This window comes from Vicugna pacos, chromosome 12, assembly GCF_048564905.1.
Source record: "Vicugna pacos chromosome 12, VicPac4, whole genome shotgun sequence".
Taxonomy (NCBI): Eukaryota; Metazoa; Chordata; class Mammalia; order Artiodactyla; family Camelidae; genus Vicugna; species Vicugna pacos.
Genome location: NC_132998.1, coordinates 33,559,775 through 33,583,291, shown reverse-complemented (window position 1 = coordinate 33,583,291; position 23,517 = coordinate 33,559,775). Strand labels below are relative to the sequence as shown.

Below are 23,517 nucleotides of genomic sequence, written 5' to 3'. Positions count from 1 at the left end.
CAATTCTCACCTCCAAAGATTCTGATTCACTATGTTTGGAGTGGATCAAATTATCTGAATTTTCAATAGGAATGCCAGGCGATTCTCCAAGTTATATCTGAGAAAGACTAGACGAAAAAGTTTGTATACTAGTAATGACTCTTAATAATTTTACCTTTCTATCCTTTTTTATATTCACTAGTTTTATTTTTTAGATTCCACTTATAAGTGATATCATACAGTATTTGTCTTTCTCTGTCTGACTTATTTCATTTAGCATAATACCCTCCAAGGCCATCCATGTTGTTGCAAATGGCAAAATTTCATTCTTTTTTTTAGTGGCTGAGTAGTGTTTGTGGTATCTATAAACCACATTTTCCTTATTCATCCATTTGTTGATGGACACTTAGGTTGCTTCCTTATCTTGGCAATTGTAAATAATGCTGCTGTGAACATTGGGGTACACATATCTTTTCGAATTAGTGTTTTCATGTTCCTTTCTTACGTTTTTAGCCTCACATATAGTGTCTCTCTATCCTCCAGCCAAATGGGATGACATGCTCTCTCTCAAACTGGATTTTGGGTTCTTCTATCTTTGTGTTTTTCCTGGAAAACCAATTCCCTCCTCTCCACTTCTATCTTTACGTTACCCCTCATGTTCTAAATCAAATCCCACCTGTTAAATGAGAACTCACCATTTCTTCATCCCTCAATGGTCCATTTCTACAGCATTTATCCACATCACACAGTTGGTGTTGTGGTGTAGTATTGCTCCTTATGGCTGACGTGCAATTCTTCTCTGTATTTCTCACAGTGCCTTATACATAATCAACATTAGAAATGTGTTGCTTCGCTGGTTGAGTGAGTGAGTGATAATGTAATTAGACTAATAGGGAGCAGGGCAAAGACTGCACTTCAACCCCATGAAGCCACTTCTTGACATTTTGCAACTTGTTCTTCTCCGGAGAGACTCCATTACTCTCACTTCATATTGGATTGCTTGTTTTGGTGAATAAAACAAAAACTAATGTTTACTATTTGTTTGAGTCTGTTAATTACATATTTAAACCACCCTACTTGCCATGCTTGAGGAAGTTAATCCATAGCAAGGGCAGAGTTTAGACATTTTATTTGAAATCTACTGTTACAACTCCAGACAGTTTTTATCCCAGCAGGTCTAGGTTGCTAAAGGTTCAGATGTTAGCTTTCTTAAAGTAGTTTAGCTTTCTTAAAAGAGAATTCTATTTATGTTCAGAATAATTTCCTGTCAGTAGCTACAACATAACATTGTGGTGAGGTCTTTAGTGTAAGTGCAGCATTTGTCACAGGCACAGCGCTTGAAGTGCATTTGGTTTCTGTGCTGTATTCTTGCTACATGGAACCAAATTCTACAGTTTAGCATAGCTGTGAGTATCACCTAGCACTGTGTCCATAAAAATGGGATATACTTCATGCTACTGAAAACGATAATTTCCCAAGAATAGAAAAGGGAACTGGCATATATTTACCAATGTTATTCAAGAAAAGCACTATTCATTTGAAAAAAATTTCATCACGAGACAGGCATCTTCCTAATACTGTTTCATGACATAGGAACATTTGCACTATTTTTTCTCAGTTTTGGAAAGCAAGCACTTGGTAAGTCACCTTGGAAAAATGGAGGTGATTTATTAATTTGTCATTTTCTGGGACTGAAAACATCTTGACAAATAAAAAGATGTCCATCGACATATATTCCTTTCTCTTAAAACTAGCAATTTAGTACATTAGGGGAACGTCTTTGGGCAGTCTGGTCTCCTGTAGGTTTGACTGTGGAGGAGCAGGTGCGCGCTTCCAAAGTGTCTTTACAAGTGTCTCAGTGGGGCTTCCCTCCCACGCCTCCGCAGGAGACAGCTCATCTGTTTAATCCTTATGTTTCAGTCAGCCTTTCTTATTATGCAGACAGGGCTCTAAGGCTCAGCTGGATTTTGACTCTCCGAATGAATTGATGGGGCTCTTTGATCTTAACTGTGTATTGCATCTGTTTCATCTTTCCTCTTCATGCATGGTCTTCCAAACTCTGTTGCTAGCTGGTGCTTTTAAAATAAATGGGTATTTATATGAACAAACAAATAAAACTTGCCATTTAAAGCTCAGGTACAAACTCCACTTTCCAAGTTGGACTTTTCTGTTTTTGTCATAGTAAACTTTTGTGGAAAAAAAAATCCCCAAAGCAATTTAATTAGGTTACTCTGTAAGGGACCACCAGACTTGAGAGTATTTAACTGTGTGTGTGTGAGTGTGTCTGTGTTTTGTAGGATCAGATTTGCACAGAAAATAAGAATGACTGTTCTTCGCAATCTAATACATTGTATGAGAACATAATATCTTATTAATAGACCATATTGGAGCAAGAGGCATACAGCTCGCTTAGAAAAATCTATCACAGAACTGTAAAAATCCTGCTGGGCAATATTCTTCTGTTTGATGGGAGTGAAGAAAGCAGGAAAAATCAGTTAGAATCGGAACTAATTCATATGGAAAGATCAGAATAGGTTATAGGATGCTAAAATAGCATTTCTTTTAAGTAAATTTCTAAGATGAAGGATGTGCGGATGGACTCGTGTGAGGTGGGAGTGAAGCAGTGCTGAGGGAACAGCGTGGGTTGTCTGCTTCCCCGCAGTAACGCACATAAAGTCATGATTAATTGAACTAGAAAATACCAAGTTTTTATCTGTGTAACCTTTGATGTTGTAGTCTGGTATTTTGGAGACTTGTATTAACTCTTTCTGTTTTTAATTCTCCATGAATCCTCATTTGTCTTTGAGTGTACCACGATCTTGTGATGATGATGTAATGTCCATGCTGTCAGGATGATTTCAGCTGCGCCAAAAAAACTGACGTTTCATAAGAGCCAGAGGCCCTTGGAAGAGTTATGAAGAGGTTTCTCTCCGAGAGGAGGAAGACTGTGATGTGACCTTCTAGTCTATTAAGCATATACTTTATCCCAACATGTGTACAGTAAATGTACTAATTGCTATTAGTGAATTGTCAGAATAAACATTTAGAGATTGAAAAATATAAGGGATTTAATCCCTACTTGTAGCTCTATAATATTCTTTTTAAAGAATATTCAGATAATTTTCTTCCACTCAAAAGGACCTCTGTAGCCACACTATGATACTCAACTCTGAACCGGGGAAATTTTCATCACTATTTTTGCACTTTCCATGTGGAACCTGGGAATGACTATGCAGGAAGGAAGTATGAAAGGTTACTCAGTCCTTTGTCAAGCAGAATACCCTGAGAGCCACTAGAGATGTTACTTGGCCTTGCCTGCAGGAAATGCATTAACACACAAAAAAAGTCTTGTTTTATTTCTGTGCTTTTCTGTGATTCACAAGTCCTGAAAAGTTCCAATATATGTTAGAATAGTGTCCATTTGGCTCATCAGTGTAACTCCTAGGTCACTGCAGCTTACTGTGTTAGAATTTATTTCAAAGATGCTAAATTGCTACCTGCACATTTCCTCATGTTCATCAGTTCTGACTTTACTATTAATTCTTAACTTGCCTTCTTGTTACTTCCTAATAGTAATTGGGTAATTCATTTGACCTCTGTTATTCTACCTAAATGTGAAAGGTGATCTTCTTACGTTATCCTCTAGAGAAGGGAGGAAGAAAACATTTATATTGGGTGTATTGGTGGAGATATGGTTTCTAAATATGAACTGCCACTGAAATACCCTTGTCTGGGCTCTCTGACCATGCCTTTTGCTCGATGACTATCACTGCATGATCTCAATTCTTGAATATCCCTTGCACCCATAAATTTCCATTGAACCAAAAGTTACCCAAGACTGCGTTATTTTAATTCAGAAGTTTAAATGACTAATTAGTGGGTCATGAAATCAACTTAATATGTAGATCATAACCAGCATTTAAAGAAAAAAGTAAGAAGGAAAAATATCAGAGTGCATTGCATATAATAAAAGTATTGTTTCATGAGGAAATTTTTTCAAAAATATTTTGAGTATATGTGTGGTACTTGGTTGTGCTGTAAATATTTTCTTACCATGGATCTCAATTAAAAATCAAAAGTCTGAAATATCAAGCCAAATCAAAACTGAGCTGGATCATATGGCCTCTAGTAAGGTTTTGCCTGGATGCTGGGTTTTAGAATTCAGAGTATTATTTTACCATATTCAAATCATGTTTTTCACTAGTTAACCTCAAGCAAATCAAAGAAATTAGCTCAGAGGAATAGAAATAATAATGGAAGCTTAGCAAGTGTCTCCAGAATTGTTAAGAGATAGGCTGTACCAGCAGACTGAGGGTACAATATTCTTACCAATCAAACCATTTAGCTTTAAGTAGTTGTTTTAGAAACATGAATATTTAGTTACACCACAGGAGCATACGGATCACAGAAGAAGGATTTTGTTAATACCTTATTTTGTCATTGGGCCAAACAGAATGAATGTAAACTATGACTGCATACTTCTGGTATATGACGAGAAAGGATATAACAGTTACCACTCTTTAAAAATATCTCAAGGTTAAAATCTTTGCCTTTTCACTTAAAAAATGTCTTTGTAAGTGTGATCCTTTTATTATGAATGATATAATTGGGTTTTATTTCCCCTTTGCCTCTGTATCCACCAGGGATTAAGTAGGGAGGAAACTAGTTGTCCTTGTATTGCACACTTGCATTTTATTTCAGGACTGAGAAATGTCAGTGCTGTTCAGCGAGGCCAGCAGGAGAGAGAGAAGATTATAATTTGGTTGTGCACATGTGTATATGGTTTAATCTTCTTGGTCGTGTCATTCTTACCCTCTGTAAAGTCCACGCTGGTGTGTAAATTTGGTCCTCCGTGACAAGCAGAAGTAGGCACTTCAGAGCAGAAATGTGGGGTGTCAGGCTCCACCCCAGACCTACAGAATCAAAATCTTCATTTTAACAAGCTGCCCAAGGGAACAACATGATCATGAAAGTTTGAGAAGTGCTGGTATATATGATAAGTACTACCGATTGCCATATAGACCTGTATCCATTTCATAGGTAACATTTGCTCTGGAAAAGAAAAATTGACAAGTGAAAAGAACCAGCAGTGTTTCATATCCCAGAGCTGCAGTTGATCGCCTAATGGTGTTTATAATCAGCGAGGATGGAGAGCTGCTGCTGCTGCTGAGAGCATCCATTACCAAGTGTTGGCCATCGTGTTGTCCATCAACTAACCCATTTAACCATCTTCTTCTCCTACCAGTTGGATGCTGTTTTACAGAGGAGGCAGCAGAGGCCAGAGGGCCTAAGATCACCCTGTTTTGAATCCAAGGCTAACATCTGTGGTGGTAGTTGCACCTTTTAAACATAAAAAAGTCTCATTTGTTTCAAAATAGGGAGAAAACATGACACTTGAAAGATTCCTATGAGGGTATCGATTGGCATTTGTTTAGGTAATATTTTTAAGTAACATGAGTTCTCAAATTTTGCGTCTTTGAAAGACAGGAAAAGTCTTACGTTTGAAGTTTTAAGCCCACATCACACTTTAAGGTCATCAGCTCACAATTTATTGTATACGAGGATACCTGCTGTGTGGCTTCACGTGGCCCCCAGCTCTGGATGTTCTGCTGGTGTCTAGGGAACTTAGCCTTGAGAAGGAACTGCCTGTTTGTACATTTGTACATTTGTACATTTGTAACATGAATAGAAGACTCCTTACTTGAAACGACTCGAAAATTGTACAGAACGCAGGAATGCAGTTTGTCTCTCATGTGCTGAATTAAATCCTTTATAAGGAAGACATCCTTTGAGAAAGAAGATGCTGCAGGAATGTCAACATTTTGGCATTTATTGGGTGAAGAAGATCAACTCTTGTAACAAATGCTATTAAAATAACATGGAATATTTTTTCTTTTTCTTTTATTTTGTATCAGTATGAGATGAAGGGTGTTTACTAAACTTATTGTGGTAATAATTGAATAAGGTATATAAGCCAATTCATTATATTGTATACCTTAAACTTGTAGACTGCTGTATGCAACTATGTCTCAAAAAAACGGGAATAAGAAACAAAATTATATAGAACTGGAAAAAATAGCATTGAAATGAGAGTTGGCAAGGTCACGTTATGATGCAGAAAAACAGTGCTGTGTGCTTCAGATCAACTGGGCAGACATAGGCTGGTGAACCATGTCCACTAGCAGGCGGAAATAGAATGCCCAAGCTTTTTTATAAAGAAACTAAGATATACTAATTGCACATTCAAGTGGACATAATGAAAAAAATTTAGGCATTAAATTTGTTAATATTTTAAATACATATATACATAAATTCATAGAATAGTGAAGAATATTGTCTGAAGAGTAGTCCTTCCTCCACTCCCACTTCCCAAGCTCCAGTTTCCATACTAAAGCAACCATGGTTAGCAGTTTTTTGTGTATTTTTCAAAAATATTCTCTACATACACAAGCATCATGTACAAAATCCTTATTAAATAAAATGACAACATATACTACACATGGTTCTGCACCATTCTTCTTGAATGTATCATAGAAATAATTTCATGCCAGTACATCATTTTAATGCCATGCAGCATTCCAAAGCATGGATATAACATAACTTATTTAACCAGTTACCTTTGGTAACTTCTTAGATCATTCTCCATCTTTTGCTATTACAAATAATACTGCAACTGGGTTATTGTCTGTATAATGTCAAGCATATGCGAACATATGTATTCTCCGGTCTTCACATGCCAAGTCCTGATTTATGTTTACTATGCAATAGTTAAATAAATGGGGGAACGTAACCAAATAGCATAGTGGGCAGAGTAATACTAATAACTGCGAATGTTATTTACAATGTAGTAAGTACTTCATAGTAGTTGTTTCATTCTTACAATTCTATGCGGAAGTTGTTATTACTATTATTGTTGTTGTTAATTATTCAGGTGAGAAAGCCAGCATCTGAATTCCCCCAGAAGCTTGACTCTTGAGCCCTTGTTCCTACTTACTGGGCTGTGCTGCTTCCCGGTGATTCCCTTGCTCCTGTAGCAACGACAGAGCATTTACTGAACATCTACTATGTGCCAGAGAGCTGATAGGTATGATTTAACCACAATGGCATTACAAGGCGGTGTTGTTTTTTAACAGAGTCTTAATAAGGTTTAGGAATTTGCCCCTATCCCATGCCTATGAGGAGCCAGGAATGGAATGGAAACAGGGCATCTGACTCATGAACTACACAGCACAACAAAGAAGGGAATTCAGGCCTTCAAGTCTATGTTCAGCAGGCCAGAAGGCAGAAATGAAACGAATGGACCTGCGAGAGTTAATTAAACATGTTCAGGTGATCAGAGGGATTAGGAAGGCTGTTGGAAGGGCCAGTGGAAGATGTTTTGGGGCACATGGATAAAAGCACCTGCAGCTGATTAGGGCTGAGTGGTCTGTATGCATCTACAGTGGTTACTTCTGCATGGTTCTCCGTGGACAGTGTTTCCAAGTCTAGATTGCCTTGTTCTCACTGACTGCTTCCATCTTAACGAAATCCACACCTACGCATTGTATTTATATGTCACACAACCCATTGTGATGGTGGCATTGGCACGCCCTACAGGAAAAACAGCCTTGGTGATTCTGCTCTGAGCCGGAATTTGTGCCTATGGGGATCAGCAATCAGCATGTGCTCACATCGGAAAAGAAAAAGAAAAGCTCTGAGGTTCCTTAAGGTATTGACAATTCCTCCAGGTCAATTTCTCTTTCAGCTTCCATTTTCTTAGTGGTCTTGCTTTTTTCGAGCAAGTCAGAAGCTGTCATAGAGAAGTCAGAATTAGAGCCCTCTTTAGAAGACCTATAAGTCTTATAAAATTATGGGTCTTATGCAAATTATAATTTGTAATTGAAGTCACAAGTGTCTGTTGACTGTTGTTACTGTGTTATTTTAGAAACCAGTTTTGTCGTCTAGGCTGTGTTCCTGTGCTTGGTCTCTTGTGTTTAAAATACTGAGTTTTCCCTGGTTTGGATTGCCTTCTTTATATTCAGTGACTCTTTGGTAATGTTTTATAAAAAAATAAAGGATGTAGTATAGGTGGACATGTCAGAATTATTTATATGGTGGCTGTACTAAAGATAGTAACTGAGATATGTAATGAGTGTTTACTAAGCAGGTCAGGAAATATGCGGCAGGCTTTATACACATTATCTGAGTTAATACCAAAACCCTACTAGGACAGTAGTATTGTTGTTGCTGTTCTTATTTTACATGTGAGGTCTTTTATTCCTACTTTTGAGATCAACAATTATAATCATGTTAAAGCAAGCTTTTCTAAAAGAAGAAACACTTTCTAATTTTACAGAACATATTTCCTATTTTGGCATTTCTCCTTCCAGTCTTTGTCCAGATGGTCACAGTAATCAATATATGTACAATTCTGTATTCTACTTTCTTCGTGTCAGTGTAGTCTCATAAGAATTTGGTTTTCTCAGTCATCCTCATTATCACATAATGACTGCATGTGAGTAATTGCCATAATTTATTTAATAATTTCCCTCTTTGGGGACATTAGGTTGTTTCCATTTTCTGTTACAGATAACTACTTCAGTGAAAAGCTTTGTGTGTGTAGCATATTTTATTCTCTTGGAATTTCCTAGGAAAAAGTCCTTTCAAATAGTAAAGAGCTTTTTTGACTCATTTTGACTTTCTGAGTTAGATTATTTTCATAGGAGCAAATAGTGAGCATTATTGAAACATTCATTTTGGAATTATATGAGAAATGTCTATTTTGAAGTTTTTTAGGTATGAACAAATTTTCAGTACTTTAAAGATATAATTTTGAGAGAATATATACCTAATTAATATATAGTCATCACATAAAGCCAAAGTTGTGATTTTTTTGCATTATTAATTTTAAAAGTAGACAGATTGGGCCTTGAGGAGGGTGTGTGCAACAAAAGTATTCATTCTTCATCAACATGTATTTCTTTTTATTTTTTTCTTTTTTTTTTTTAATGAGCTCAGCTCATGTCCTAACAGGGCGTTACTAAAGTCACAGCTAAGTCTTTGTCCTTGACGTTGTGTTACAACACACTCTTATATTGTAGCATTTCCAACTTCTTTATGTTTTGGCTTTTATGGAATCTAACTCGTTTCTTAATATCAGCCAGAGATGTGAAGAATGAAGAATATCATATGTACACACACACATACACACTAAGAATCAGTGAAACCATATTTTTCGCATCTCTGTTCTGGTCAAATTGAAGAAACCCTTTTGTCTCCTTAGGATGAAAGTATCTTTCTTTGTAATTTGGGGGATCCCTGAATCATCATATCCTCATTGTTTACATTTTAGAGTGCATCTAAATACATTTACCTTTTCAGCAATCTGCCTAAATAACCCAAGTGCAGGACTTTGGACCCTCTGTTACAGGAACATCTTGTGAAAATAAAATATAAATTTAGGCTACATACCATGACTTATTAATGCAGTGTACTATAATTGCAATTTTCACAGGTAGTGATAACCATTTTGGTCCCTTTAGGGAACCAGATATAAAAAATCCCTATGCAAAAATGAGCTTCAAAATTGCATTTTAACTTTTCACCAAATTCTTTCATCCCAGAAAGACCTACTAATTTCTTGGTGAATATAACTTTATCATATTGTATATTATTTTTTAAACTCTGCAGTGCAGACTTTTTACTTCACTGATGTTTAAACACTTCGATGTGAAAAAATAATTCTTTAGCAAATATTACATTGGTTTAATGGCTTACCAAGCAGATCAAGCTCTTTACTGACCAAGTGAACGTTTCACTTTCAAAGATACTGTCATATTTTTATAGGAATTTTATATGTGTTAACTAATATGCATTTAAATTTCACTAAATTCTCTATATGTACATTTGTGTATATCTACATATTTCTATATGATTTAAGTAGACTGATTTTTAGGAGGGAAAATTTGTATTAGGATGTAATGATATCTGTCTCTCAATCTAAAGTTGTAGAAGTTATTGTTAGCAGAGATGCCCAAATTAGTTTCTCACATTATTCTATATAAATATGATTTGAACTTTTATGTGAGGGTACGTTCCAGAAATTGAAATTTATGAAGTACTCTTCTTGATGAAAAAGGGATGCATGGAGACAACTTCTTAATGTCAGAATACCTGTTCCATGGGTTGACTTAAAGCTATTTGGCGATTAAGCTGGCTCCTCCTGATAATAATTTGCCCATAGACATTACCAAGGTAGCACAAAGAAGGAAAAGAAAATACAAAGGCATGTGAAAATGGAACTCTGGTAGATTTTTTAAAATTCTCCTTATTCTAATATCCCATATCCTTAACATTGAGATTGAAGCCCTCCTTATTTCAACTTTGCACATCCCCTACTGCTTGAACTAAAAACCCTAAGAACTACATGTCTGAGATCTGAATGTATTCTTGGCCCAAATCAATCTTGTCACTTGTCGGAAAGCAATGCAAGATAATAAGTAGTATTCACCTGATTGCTTTCCTGCTTCGAGACAGCTGGTGACGCGTGTCTTCCTGATAACCAGGAGTTTCAGATCTAAGGCAGGGATAAAGGGAAGCCGGGAGCTTGCAGAATCTAAATTTGACAGTCGATGGCTGAGGAGAGGGTCAGAAGGGATAGAATCTGTGACACGTATGAGAAAGGAACAAAATTTATCTGCTCTGGTTGCAATGATTAGATGTCTCTTTGTCTGGCTTTCTTACAGCGGTTGACTGATTGTACCTGCCAGCTGGTTAATATCATAATTAACAAAGTTGCTACTACGTCTGCAAAGTTTAATCGAAAAATTTGCCAGGGATATGATGGCATTGTCACAAAGATCACAAGGGACTCGGAGTCGATTTTTGCTCAAGGTGGAACGGCAAAGCTGTGTAGGCAAAATGAGAAATCTCGAACTTGTTCAGCCAAAGGTAGGTTTCTGTCATAATCCAACCTCTTCAGCTTTCTTATTAAGATTTTTATTTGATGGTGAGTGGGGATTTTTTGTTGTTTTGTGACCAAAATTATTCATAAAAAGATCCATATGCTTCTTGAGCATTAATAGCATATTCTCTGGAAGCTTTGGGTGTTTATCCAAATCTGGAAATTCAGAAATACAGGGAAATAGCTTTTGATATTGAGAATGGAATATAAAGCTATGTTTGCCTATTGTGTCTAGCTAATCTTTATCAGTTTACAGACTAACTCTTTGGTAGCAAATATCAATGTATATTGTGTAGCACTTGGATTTAGTTTGCTCAACAATGTAAAAGCCATTACTCTGCTTTATTCTATTGTGTCAACCTAAAGGAGCAAAAAAAAAAACCACAAGCATAGTTATAGAATATGTAGAGGTTCTATTTCAGTTTCAAGAAATGCTCAGAGTGGGGGGAAAGAGGGCTGAGGTCTTAAAGTGATTAGGGCTTTTTTTTTTTTTTAAGAGCACTTATAAAGACCGGTATTTGGCCATTGATTGTTAAACTTGTATTTTCTTTTTACTGTGATTTGCTTTGCTTGATTGAATATTCAAGCTCTGAGGAGTTTCCCAAATGATAGCCTTCACATGTTGCTAATTAATGAATGTGAATATTGATGAGGAGGGGCATGTGTCTCTGTGTATATGCCTGTGCGCTTCCTCTGAGTACAAAGAGAGAGGAAAGCATCTCAAAAATATGCAGAAGGCAAAATTTGGGTTATTTATGCTGTGTCACAGCACCACTATAATGCCAAGGCAATCAATTTGCAGTGTAATTGGGGATATACATTAAGGTTCTTTTACTTTCTCTCCATGGTCATGCAAGCCACTATATCATGGCCAAAAAAAAAAAAAAAAGCAATAATTTGTTTTTTGTCTTTTGCTATCTATCTTTTGTGTTAATGGCAGTTTTTAAACATCATGAATAACATTTTGGGAACAAATTAATGCACAGCATGTATATTTTTTAATATGCCCATAAACTTTCTTGTGGGTTTATTCCTAACCATGGGAGACTAGATATTCTGAGTATGCTCATTTTACATTTGACAGTCAAATTTCATTTTCTCAAATTTTAAAAATGAATCCTTTTATGAGATTATACATTTTAAAGCCGTTGAGGGTCCAGATAATTTAAAAAACTATAGAAATTTCGGTTAAAATTTGACTTAGCACATTTGCAGTCTTCACTGAAATTTGATGACGTTGATAAGAAAAACTGAAAGTGGAGGTGTAAATCATTATTTTATTTTATTCTGGACATCATTTTCAGAAAAGAATGTTATTCTCCTGTTAAAGGCGCTCTCTTTTTTTTTTTCCCTTTGACTTCACATCTCTCCCTTCCTACTATCTGGCACCTGATAGGCACTCAACATGTGTTTATCAAGTGAATGAATTAATGAATTTGAGTCCTGCTGCTGCTATTCAAATATGGTTATTTGCTTCCTCTAAATCAATCTTTTTTTTAATGCAGTAAACATTATTGGTAGAAACACATAGATGAATGGCACAATCACAGACAATAGGGAGGATTAAGTTCCTAAAATAATACAATGTTGTTTTAACCTAAACCCCCATAATATTTTGTGTAATTGAGATTTGCTGTTGTAAGAACTCAGCTGGAGTAGCAAAGGCCTATGAGGATTAGAAAGGGCCAGGGAAGTGGTTCACAGCGGATGCACCCGTTCTTTTAAACAGGATTATCTCCTGAGATGTGTAGAAATGAACTCTTGTCAGAGTTTCAAAGGAATTAATATTTTTGGTAAAATGTGCTAATGTAAAGAGTTAGAAGATTAGTGATGCATAATGAAAGCAATGCATTCTTTCACATGGAAATAAGAATATAATAAATGTCCTGCAGGTGATTGGGGCTGTAGCAATTTTATTCACGATTAAAGTTTGATTGACCTTTGTTAGGGTGATTAACCCTTCTGAAATTAAAAGCCAGAGCTGAATTATTCTGGCCAATTTAAATGCAAACATTGAACAGGTCTTGTGTCATTCAAATAATAATAATAAAAAACCCTCCTATTTTAATTTTCGTTTTTGCACGTCTGAATGAGATGCTGCCTTAGAAGGATTATAGCTCAGGCAGAGAGTACTGGTGGCAGAGAGTATAGAATAATGTTCAGATAATTGGGAGCACATGGAAGGGTCCTAGGCATCACTCCCCCCATTCAAAACATCAAAACCACCACCCCAACAAAAGCAGGGAGCCTAAAGGCCATCTCCACATAACTGAAAATGCGTGCTCTCAATAGAAAAAGCTTAGGAATATCCTGAAAAGGTTAGGAATAAATAACAGTGACATCTCTATTCTAATCCAGTACCACTAAACTGCATATTAGATCCACATGAAATCCTGAAAATGGGGGCTTTTGGGTACGGTTGCTTATGAAGCTAATCAGAAAAGTTAATTATTTCTGACGTCTGGAATTTCATTCCCCATGATCTCTGATAACCTATGGATAGAGTCGGTATTTTCAAATACATTGTAAGAGGAACATTCTCTAGTTGTTTACAAAGCCATCTAACGGTGTGGTTTTGTTTTCTTCATTAAATTTTCTTGAAGCCTTGGTGAAAAGTTGCACGTTCACGTTGCTTCCAGAAACTATTTCCATTTTTCATAGCGCATTAAATTTTTTTATTACTAAGTCAGTGAATATTTTTAGTTTTAAGTCCCACCACATAGTGAACACATCTTCTTTTTATGTGTCTGTGGACTATTAAAATGATAATAAAGGTTCTCGTCCTTCCATATGTAATTTATTTCTCTTTCTTTTCATCAAAGAATTTACTCTGAATGTGTCAAGGTAGAAAAGTCCAAAGTATTACAGTGTAAAAATTAAGAAGCCCGAGGTGCTATAGTTTATTTTTGCACAGGCGTTTCATGTACTCTTTTAACATCCTTCTGAAAGACAGGCTTCTACTCCGGGCCTGTGAAGAAAGTCAAAGATGAAAAACTTGTGATGGATTGACAGATTATTCAGCTAGCAAAGTGACTCTGACATCCTCCAGAGAGCTGGATAATACCTTGCAGCATAGATTAATAACGTGTTCAACTAAGATCTGTTTGCTGTGAGGATAATTTCCTAATTCTTAATTGTGGGGCTAGTATTCAACCGTAAAGGGTAAACAAATACTTTCTGTACCTTGCCTGATAAAGTGTAGATAATCAGCTTTAGTTTTGATACATTGAATTGTCAAACTTAAATAAAAAAAAAACCCAATTGTTCCACAGTAATATTTTTCACTAAAAAAAAAACACTGCCGCTAAGTCAAATCTCTAAAATAAACACCACTAATTCTTCAGATACAAGTCGGTGCTATTCTCTAATTTGATAATTCTTGTTTTACCTCTTACCAGAACGAAATGAAAATAATTGGGGGCATTATAATTTATTGTCAATACAGCATTCTTGAGGCATAAAAAGCTAATGTGATAGCATCTTCTCAGCGTTGCCATTAATTGTCAGTAGTCTTTTCCATAAAAGAAAATCATGGCTCGAGAAAGTGAAATTCATATTGTCTTCGGGTAGAAAAAAGAATTAGTGAAAGAGCAAAGACAAATAAGATTATATTTTGTTAAATCCTAAATCCAATCATTTGTTTTGCTTCAGCGTGTTTAGAAGACATTTTTATTTCTTTGTTGCCTTTGTTTCTGGCAATCTGTTCCCCTCTAATCCATCCACTCCCAGACCTAGCATTTTTGCTTATAGTTGTGAAATAACTTTCTTTGCATTAATAAGCCAAAATTAATCCATTTGACATTTTCATGGGCCACATATTTTAGCTGGAATCCTTCTGTTCAAAAAAGCAGATGATTTGAAAAGCAACCAGTTATTTTATTCATTGCGTATTATTTGTGAGTCAACAATTTAATTTAATTCCACAAAATTTACAGTAGGCCTACCACGAGCAATTTTATTGTTCTGGGCTAAAGAGAGAGAACAAGTGGCACACTGGAGGATTTTCAGGGTTTTTAAAATCATTAAATAGTGAAACAATAGTCACGTGTGAATTTTTCAAGATGTTATTCCCTTTAACAGACAACCATTCTAGAATGAAATGAGTTGGTTATGTCAGTCAGATGAACTTGTTTTTGTAATTTGTTTGACAAACAGTATTCTCTAGAGACAATAAATTCTGTATGTTGACTTTCCAGCTAATTGTGAAGGCTAGTTTCCTAGCATTGGTCTTCGGGTGAGTCGGAAAGCTACCTAGGGTAGTGCAGTGGCCTGTGGCCTATTGAAGCATGCTGTGCTATTTGTAATCAAATGATCACACCACCTCTACACGTTCCCTTGGAATCCAGAGAACTGCTTAACATGGCAACTTTAACTAGCATGCCTTCAGCATTACTATTTCTGGAGCCATCACTGACTGACCTGTATCAGTTTCAACAAGTATTTATTGAGGACCTCCTAGGTTCCAAGTACCCCTCAACCCAGTGGGGTGGCTCTAGGAGCCACATTTTATGGACCAGAAACTGAGACTCAGTAGAGAGTGATTTGCCGAAAGTTACACAGCAAGTTAGTGGCACAGCCTGGGCTGGAAGCTGGTGGCGTAATTCAAGGCCTTCGTCACCAGAGCTGTTCCTGCGTCATCTGTAGCCTTCCACTTTGCCACAACTTGCTGATTGTGAGCACAGGATTTTTAGATGGATTTAAGCATTTCCCCCAGACAGAGGAGTCACAGGAACTGCAATAAAAGAATTAATTCTCTCCTTATTCAGTCCCAAGAAAGTAAGAGATGAGGAGATTTAGAATGACACAGGTTATTCACTGGTGTATCCAGGCAATGGACTTCACTTAGTTGGCTCATTTCATGGAGACCAGAAATTGTCCTTCCCAAATATTAATCAATTAGTTCATTGAAAACCAGTCATTAGTCTTTAGTCTCTTTTTATAATTGTCCTTAAAATGTGTGTGCTTACCTATCTTTCATTTAAAATTCTTAATTAATTCTGTCTAACACAGGCAAAATCTGAGGTACCTCCGTCCCACCTCATCCACTTCTGTTGGTCAAATAGCCATACAACCATTGATAAATGTGCCTCTAGATTTTATAATTCCTGCTCTCAAAACTGGAGATGATCACAAAGTCTGTTAGATTTCTGTTACATAGGGAATGGTCCGATTATTTATGCCAGATGAGTTTAGAGGACTATGTGGGGAAAAAATCTTTTTGATAAATATTTTTAAAAATACAAGTTTTATTGAGTTACTGCAATATGAGAAAAATACACCAAGCTATTTGGTGAAAACAATTTTGGTTCTCATTTCCTGATTTATTATGAGAACAAATGAATTAACCTGGGGTAGGCAAAAAGTAAACCTCTTAAAAATCAGCCTAGGAAGTTTCAAAAGTTTGGGATTGACAGATTTTCACTTGGAGACATGGTGCACCTTTTGAAAGTTGATACTTTCGGTCTTTAACTTCTCAGAGCGTGGCTCTGAGAAGTGTGATTGGTCTAAATCCATCTCTGTCTGCCCACAGGACCTAGAAAAGTGCCTGCTACATAGTAGGTACTGAGGAAATGTTTGTTACATTGGATTGAAGGTGACTGTTACCATTAAATAAAGCTGGGGATGCTGAACACAGTACTTAATTATAAAGGTCTGGTGTCTGCACTAAGAAATAAACCTAAGCTTCAGATCTGAAACGGGAAAGGAGAAGTTGAGAGAGAGAGATGGACAGAGAGATAGTCATAGATATATTCCCATGTCTCCTTCAGGATGCTTTTCAAAATGGCCCAGGTTCTGTTTTACTCCAGCTGTACCTCTAGGCCTATCAACCTCCCTCAACTCTGAACTGTTAGTCACTAGTCAGTCACTTACAACCTACCAAGGGTGAAACTTGTTTTTCTGAGCTGATTAGAATTTTTAATCAAAATTATCAGGTTGGTTTATGTTTGTAGGAAAGCAGGAAAAATAATTCACAGTATTCCTTTTTGAAAATCAATGAAAAGGCAACTAAAGGGCATTGGGTAGAACCAGGGAAGTTGAAGAGTATTTGCTGGAAAAGGAGAAATTACTATTGTGATTGTAATTGCAAATGGAAGTACTTTGCAACAGAGAAGACTGAAGTGTGTGATAAAAGGAGACACACTGAGCGCATCTTCCCTGAGAGATGCTAGGCAAGAGAGAAGAGCAAGTTTGACCAACATCTCTTCTAAGGATGTAAATACTCGAGCGTTCATTAACCATTTGAGTCCTGCTTGATGATGATTAAACCCTTAGGCAGATGTGAATCAGCTTTACTATGGAAACATTGAGGAAAACATTTATGAAAAGGTTGATCCAATTTTGGAAAATACAGGCCAATTAAAGTTTGAGATTTAATTTAGGAATTTTTACTCTGTCTACATGATGTATATATTAATGATGATTTCTCGCACCTCATTCTTCATCTTCCTAAGCAAAAGGAGATTTTTACTTATTGACATATTACTGAAGAATCTAGCTTTTCTCCAAAATTACACTTTTTTTTTGCATAAATGTGCCTAATTACCTGAATTCAGTTTTGATTAGCAGTGTTAATTGATGCAGCTGTGGATGGTATCTGTTTACCTAAATTACCATGTGCAAACAGCAATATGTCTGGAAGTGAATATGCTAAACTGAAAATACTAATTAGCTAAGACAGATTGCTATTCAAGTCACATAGTGGAGCTTTCTAATGAAAGCCTGGATGTGTCAGGGTTTTATGATACTCAGACAGAAATGTCTATATTACATATGATTTCTAAATTTAATTCATAAGAACAGATGGGATGTCAGCCAGGGTTCTTCCGCCTTATTCCAGTATTAATGTGAATATTTTGCTCAACTGGAGATATATTCATATGTTTTTTTCTAAGAAACTGGTTGTGTGCTTTGACAGTGTGCCAGCCCTGCACATTCAGACTCAGCTATTTCTTGACCAGTATATTCCCAGGTTATATCCACCTACTGTGCCAGAGGTGAAGATAAACAAACCACATCGACTGGCTAATTTAATGAAATCAAAGAGCAGAAAGGTTAGTTAAACAGACAGCTTACACTGAGTAGTGTTTTATTCTTGCATCCCGAATAAGTAATAACAGTAAGTTTGACTGTAGGATTTTTGAGAATCAGTGAGCGGTTTGCAGGGATGAAAGGTGGTTTCTCGTTGTCCGTAACTATTTAAAAATGGATAGCAAAGCAGGGCTTATTTTCAAATACCCAGTTTTACAGTATGGCAGCTTTTCCTGTGTCTGGGGTTCCTGTTGCCTTTGTCCTAAACCATGGTCTGCTTTTGCTTAAGGTTTCTCTCCAAAGGAAGCATTGGTCTCTTACTGTCTGCTGAGGCACTCAGCACTCGTTAATGGTGATGTTAACTTAGAGGTGCCCAAAGATTATAGTACAAATCCTGCACATCATATAGTGAAGAAATAATGGACCCATATTCTTTTTCCCAAGAGGCTAAATAACTGTACTTAATGCATAAATAAGTCTCTTCTTTCCAAAGGCTGTGAAAATAAGGCCTCTTGACTCAAACTAAAGAGTTTAAGATCCCTTATTAGATATTTTAAGATGCCATGAGCAAAATGGGAATACTTTTCATGATGCAAATTTGAACATAATTATAGTTTGGCATATTTAATTTAGGTTTAAGTGAGAATTATAATTACCAAAAATTGAATTATTTCAATTATGCTAATTTCTATCCCCAAAGTTTTGTGTAATTTGGCTTCTGCAAGATAGGTTTAGATCCAGTAAAATTACAATGGAATCTAATACTAAAAATAAGGAATTTGTAAAAATGACTCTACTCTAGTTACATTTTAGCCACAAAAATGGTGAAGTACTGTTAACTGGCCCAGGAGGACATGCAGAGCTTGAAATAGCTTAAATCAAAGTGGAAAGGGAACATCTTGCACTGCTTGAACCGTTTGCTTTCCATTTCCTGTATCAATACCAGTTGTAGTGCATTATTTGCTATTTGCTGTCTAATCAATGAAGCTAATCCAGTATTTTAAAAATAAAAGTCATGTATGTTATAGTTATAATTATTTAATAGTACACTTTGAAGAGTCGCCCCCAGAATTGTGTTGCCTTTGATGATCATTTTATTTTAGCATGAGCCCTTTCAAAGAGGCTTAATGTAAAATTCCTTTATTTTTGAAAACTTGGAAGGTTTTACTTCCCAGTGGCAAATCCTAGTTTGCTGCGTGTTCTGTGGATAGTTTAATAGAGCTCATTGTTACAGAACCGAAGTGTGTGTGTGTGTGTGTGTGTGTGTACACATTCATAAAAAATCACCTAAGTGAAGAGTTGAATTCTGGCACAAGAGTCAGTTGGCTGGTTTGACTGTCGGTTTGTGTTAACTTTCTGTGCTGCTGGATTCACTAAAGTAGCTGCTGAATCAGTATAAGTCTGTTTTCCAAGCATAGATAAAAGAAGAAAAATCTTCTCTACAAAGTTAAGTCATTTATTCTGTTCAAAGTGATGTTTGGAGCACTCTTTGGTCATCATGAGATTCCCTAAATATTTTAGTGAAAGTTTTATTTATTTATTTTTGACTCCATGTGCAGACATGAACTTGTTTTGTGTCAAAATCTTTTCTGTAATCTTAGTAGATACACGTGAGCACTTCTACATAATGACATTAAAACGAGAATACAGGTTCCTGATGTGAAATGTGAATGAATTAAGGAGTTTTATCAGACATTGCAATGAATTGTCTTTAGGCAAATCACTTAACCTCAGTGTGCAAATTAGTTAATTTTAAGAATAAATAAAGCTATCTTTCTGACTTATTAAGGATTTATCACTTGTGCCCAAGGTTCAGTGGATCTATAAATGAAGCTTTTCTTTGAACTCTAATTGGCATGTGGGGGGAGCAGGTCAGACTGAGTTAGAGGCCGAGGAACTTAATCCTTTGAAGAAATTTTGATTTAGTTTTATTCCTTCTAAGTATTGTTAATGTAGTCTAAGATTAATTTGACTCTTTCACTGCTTCGTTTGTGCTGGTTCTTTTCAAAAGGCTAGAGTGTAGGCTCCCTGAGGGATATCTCTTCCTTCTTTGTTAAATCTCTCCTCTGCCTTCACAGAGCTTTATCACAGGAGAAGTGGTGCACACAGGTCCTCCTTGAGCAAACTGTGGTTCCCAGTGTTTCAAAATCACCGGCATTAACCCTGCTTATAAATCTCAGTAACCTATGTTACAGGATACCATGTATTAGCTGACTAGGGGCTGTGAACCCCATGAAGACATTTAAAACATTTTAAAGCTCCTGGTTATTTTGGAAAAAATGCATATTTTTGATCAGTTTATATTCTGGTCAAAGGAGCCCTAACATTTCATAAAGGCTAAAATTCATTTGAACTTGCTCCCTGAAAAGTATAACATATGTTACACTTGAATTAATGCAAATTTCAAATGAACGGGATTTGAGTTGGTAAACAAAGCTTTGTAGACAGGCAGACCTAAATGCAGATTTTGCCTCTATCATTTGCCAACACTGTGATCTGGGGGCATCTTCTTAATTCTTCTGGGCCTTAGTTTACCCGTATAACAGAGAGAGAGTGATACCTACTTATAGTGGGGTTATGGTGACTAAACTATATAATGTATGTAAACACCTTAACTTGATGCCTATCATCAAATTGACATAAATAATAGGTATAATTACTGTGTAAAATACAGTAACTGCATTAAAAACCAACAGAGGCAATTATACAAATGCTTTTCATGTGGTGTTTATTAACTCTTAACGTTTTATGCAGTAAAGTGATTCAGATTTCCCACAAGTATATATACAAGTCTGTTTTGTCCCAGGTGTATATGTATGCATGTGTGTGTACACATATACAGATCACTTATATGAGAACGAAATTAAACCCCTGGCTTCCCAAAGTGGTACATGAACTTCCGGCTTCTTTCTTTTCCAGTAATTTCTGTCAGCTATATAACACTTCATAGCCCCAAAGTTCTATGCACATCATCACATGTAATCTTCACAGTGACAAGATAAGGCAAATGGCATTACGTTCTTTTTTATAAATGAGATTTGCAAAGATGTTAAGTGACTTACCCAGTGTCTCTTACTATAGTGAGGGACTAGGTGGCAATGAAAGAAGGAAAAAACACTCAGAGTCTTAATCTGGATTATCTGGGGAAAAAAGAAGTGAATAATGCTGTTTCTCTATGCAATACTGTCAGAGTCATATCCTAAGAGAATATTGCACATTTAAATATAGGGCTCAGAGATGCGTGTATTATGAAATCCAAGACATTATCCGGGATTTGACAGGTGGAGTGGAATTTGTTTATCCTCAACAAACCTTTATGAAGATATTCTGACTCACTGCATTGTTCATAATAGACAATATCATTTTCACAGTTATTACTGGGGCTGATGTAGAAATGGGGTGGGCCACTTTTGGGACCAGGAACTTAGGTCTCCCTTAGGCCTGCACAAAAGCCCTAGAGGACTAAACATGGGTGCACGTCTAGGGATTTCTTAAGAAATTAGTACCTGGAGCTAGATTTCACAAACATGTGTTCTTCTTTCTTATAAAGAGCTAGCAATAGGAGAAGGAAAATGACCCAAGGATGCCATTTCACCTGTTTATAATTCGTTATGCTGGGTTAAAATATTTCACCGATTCAACAAATACCTTATAAATACCTTGTCGTGGTGAGGTATTACAAAAAGCACTGTAGGGACATAGAAAGATAAGATGCGATGTCTTTAAGGATTTTAAATAACTATCCTATCATTGGATACCTGCAACAGCAATATAGTCTAAGGGGCAAATTCTTCCTCCTTTAATTGTAGATATAGTAAGTAATGCATTTATCCATTCATATATTCATTCAACTAGTATTTTATCCTCCTTGCGCTAGGTAGTGGAATATGAACATGGTCTTTGAAATTGGATGGCCTGGGTATATAGATCACTGGTTCTCCACTAAATATATGTAGGGCAAATTATTTGAATCTTCAGCTTGCTTATCTATAAAGTTGGGTTGATCTTAGTTGATTTAATATTTATAAAGGTCTTCCCACTGTGTGGGGCACACACAATTGCTGTCATTTCATGACAGTGAATACTCTTCCACTCAAGGGATGTTAATGGGTAGACACATACCTAGAGCAGCTAGAGAATTTTAGCATGTAAGTAAGTACTATCTAACATGGTCCAGACTCCATCGATGCTGACAGAATTTAGAAATAGAAAAGATCTTTTAGAGAAAGGGAAAACAGTAGTGAAACTGCTTTCTGAACAGCGTGGTGTCTAGATTCTAGCCATGCCTTTTGCAGTATATGCAGCCCAGTAAGCATCTCCCTGGAGACCACTGTTAATTTAGGAACCTGCAATATCTGTGCAACTCAAATAGGACCAGAGCCCAAACCCAAAACCACATAGAACATGATTTCTTATGCAGTGTGGTTGAATAGGACAGCACCCATCCCTGGGTGTTCATAAGCTACATGAACCTAATTGACACCAGCTTGTTGCCTGTTCAGATAGTATGCATGGTAGAGTTTTGGTGCATTTGGACTTGTTCAGGGTTCTTATGTCCAGAAATTCCAAATTTGATTTTTGTCATTAGCTTGTCAAGCTTGTCTTAAGCCCACTTAATGAGGTCTGCCGATGGAATGCCTTTTATGTTCTGTGGCCTTTGTGCTTATTCTCAGCTTTTCTCAACTGTGGCTGAGAAGTTAATGAAGTTACCGCAGTGCTTGCTTGTCTGCTGCTTTGGAAAACACACCTCGTATGTGTTTGGGTATTTAAATTCTGTTTTCTAGCTTTTAGGGTTTATATCCTCATCGTGCATTCAAGTGCAATGGAAATAAGACCAGATGGATATGACAACCAGCCATTCGGGAAATTACATACACATTACATTTTAGAAAACCAGTGTACATATGTCTTTCTGGATGCATTCATATGCTGGATTATTTTTGTTGCCTCCAAATGGTTGGGATTTCAATGAAGCAGTTACCTAGAATGGCAGCTTGAGAATTCCTTTTGGAGGGAAAGCGCGGCCTGCAGTGAGCCATTTAGTCAAACATAGCTGAGTGTGGGGACAGAGTCAGGGCCACACTGCATTTCTCTCCCTGCCTTTAGTCTTCTCTCTAGTACTCATCCCTACAGACATTATATTACAAATTTGTTTGTCTGTCATTTCCCCTAGCACATGAACTCTGTAAGGACAGGAAATTTTTAATAGTAATGCTTGACACATGGTAAGCCTGCTCGATGTGACAGTGGAAAAATTGGCTATCACTGAGATAATGAAATGGTATTCAATTCCCCCTTGTGCTGAAGCCAGCTTAACAGAGAGGATTTCCTTTTGTCTCTTAAATGAATGACATCTGATTGCAAATCATGATGGTGATGAGCATACCTAACACTGACCATAACATTTACTGTGTGCCAGGCACTGTTCTGAGCACTCATAAAAACCGTAGGTGTAGGGGCCACTTCTTCTCCCTGTTTTTCTGGATGGGGAATCTGAATACTACAACGGGACAGGGCCACAAAGCACACTCACCAGCCTGTTCTTCGATGTTTCATGTGCTGTTAAA

The 23,517-nt window shown here is 36.6% G+C and overlaps 1 long non-coding RNA gene across 7 annotated transcripts in view; it reads left to right on the top strand.

Moving 5' to 3' along the window:
• LOC107034552 (uncharacterized) overlaps positions 1 to 23,517 on the top strand; it is a 91,110-nt gene that overhangs the window by 48,274 nt on the left and 19,319 nt on the right. For 6 of the 7 annotated variants that reach the window (XR_012078495.1, XR_012078496.1, XR_012078499.1 and 3 more), the window contains exons 8-9: positions 6,911 to 7,063; positions 10,704 to 10,908. This is a non-coding gene — a long non-coding RNA (uncharacterized lncRNA). The remainder of the gene's footprint in view (positions 1 to 6,910; positions 7,064 to 10,703; positions 10,909 to 23,517) is intronic. The other variant, XR_012078498.1, reaches the window with a different exon arrangement.